The sequence below is a fragment of the Haliaeetus leucocephalus genome, unplaced genomic scaffold (assembly GCF_000737465.1).
Source record: "Haliaeetus leucocephalus isolate CR32 unplaced genomic scaffold, Haliaeetus_leucocephalus-4.0 Scaffold21, whole genome shotgun sequence".
Taxonomy (NCBI): domain Eukaryota; kingdom Metazoa; phylum Chordata; class Aves; order Accipitriformes; family Accipitridae; genus Haliaeetus; species Haliaeetus leucocephalus.
Window position 1 is genome coordinate 1,969,643 of NW_010972457.1, and position 2,367 is coordinate 1,972,009.

Genomic DNA, 2,367 nt, shown 5'->3' on the forward strand with positions numbered 1-2,367 from the left:
CGGCACTCGGGCGGCTGCGGTGGAGCAAACCCACCCTGATTTCAGACCAAAAAAAAAAAAAATCGGCGCTAACATCGATACTGGTTTTAAATTCGTATTTCACTTGTGACTAAGATGTTTTAAAGCTGCTTATTTTTGAGTTCGGGGCATTAAATGTCTCTTCGTTTAAACACCTTGAGGGGAAAAAAAAATCAGGCATCGGAGGGAGGAAAAAGTTGGCCCTATTTTAATACCCTCAATGAAGTCTTTAAACATGTAAAAGGACTGCTCACAGAGAGGGAATTTTACCTGTGCCGAAGCGTCTGTAGTATCGGGGCCTTGGAAAAGCCGAGTATTTTATCAGCTGTTGTTTGCATCCGTCCCAAGTTTGTGGGTAACTTGATAAGCGTTAAACAGGGAAGCATAAAGTGCTGGTAAGGCCAGACTTGGAGATAACGGCGCATTCAATAGCTTAATTTCACAATTAGTTTGCTATATTATTGGAAGCAAATCATATTTCACTGTGCCTACACTAGTGCTCTATTTTTAGCCATAATGTAGCTAAAAAGGAGGAACCTACTGAGATGTATTATAACATCGAATGTGAACAATTCTGTTCTCTCTCTTTTTACTCATTTCGTGTCATACATCTGGTTTGGAATACTGCTAATTTATTAATTGAGAGGAGCCACCACGGATGGGTTGGAGGCTGCAATTCCAAGGCAGAGGAAAGTTCCACACAACTCTGCGAGTAACCCGGCAAATCACAGTCGTGCAAAAAGCACCCAAGCACGTTGGCTGGTCTATCAATAACTGCTGTACCAAGCACAATTATTTTATGTTAGTTTATAGTAATGGTGTATTTGGCTGATTGGTTGGACTTCTTTTGTCTTACTCTTCCTGCTGTTATTTTTTTTTTTTTTTTGCAGGGCAAAGGTATAAATGAAAAAGGCATCTGAAATGCCTGAAGGTAGCCTTAGTCTTTGTTTTCCATCTTTTTTTTTTTTTAAAGAACAAAACGGAGAGAGAAAATAAAATTGAGGGAATATATCTATCTTCTGTCCCAATGTTTGATCCCCCCCCCCCATTGTGTTACATACAGAGATGGCTGCTGGAAGAATAAAGCACCTTTCCCAGTACATGCAAGATGCTCACAGATTTTCCACAAATGCAGTAGAAACCTCATTTGTTTTCTGCTTGTGGTTCACAGGAGCACTTAGCTTTTTAGTGGTTGACACTATATCTATTTTTAGCAGCATTTTAACAGCTGTCACTAACAACTAAGATCTCATCTTGAACGGGGAAGGGAGATTATCTGTTTTATTTAAAAAATCAAACTACATAATTGTCAGATTATAAAATGCAATTTGGATCTTTATCTGTGAAGAGAAAAGGCCAGCTTTTCTCATTATGCCAATTCCGTGAAAAAAAAAAAGGACCTATAGTGGGCTTGATAAAATAACGAACGGGCTTTGCGAGGTTTAGAAATAATGCTATTCAAAGGCATACAAATGTATATATAGCACATTTCAAATTCCGTTAAAAGTGGTCCCGTTACTGCCTTCTGCAGCTGTGTCGCGATGGGGGAAACTGCAAAGAGTCGAGTCGTAGTTTTCCAAGTAGGTCAAGAGGAGCAGCGCGGACACCTCCGATGAGCAGTTCTCTTCCCTCGCATTAGATTTTATAAGAGGTTAACTCATGTCAGACACATGACACTGAAAGCAGCAGACAGACAAGTGTAAGCCACTCTGTAGCAGATGTCATCTCTGTTCCTAAAGATAGTGGTAACTTTGCTATGGGTAATGCATTACAAAACAAGATAACGCTGAAACTCGGCAAGTGTCAAATTTTACCTCCTCCCATGCTCGGTAGAGCGAGCGAATTGGTCTTAGGGGCTGCAGGAGCGGCGATGTAGTGTAAAAGCAGCCTACTGTACTGTCTTACTTAGAGGTCATGTGCCCTATTTTGAGAACTGAACCAAAGCGGATGAAGTTTTGAGTCAGTTCCAACTAAGGCAGCTGGGCATTTCCCACTTCTCTCCAGCTCCAGCCCAGGAAAGCAGGCAATCACATGGTCACATGTATTATTCCTTTACCCGACATTATTCACCCTAGATTTAATTTTTATGCTGTTTGGCTCATGCGGTTTTGATTATTTGAGATTTACAGTTGATCGGGAGGAGTTGCGTTTTGGGGAGATGCTGGAAAAAAGTTGGGGATGACAGGTGAGAGTTTCCTTCCCCTGTCCGACAGGTGCAAGTCTTCCAAGAGACAAGTCCACAGTCTTCCCCGACTCACCAGTTAATTGTGTTAAAGCTAAGTTCCTGAGCCACGCTGAAAGTCTTTAGAATTCTTTACAAGCTCTGGGAAAACATAAGGGAGCATGTTT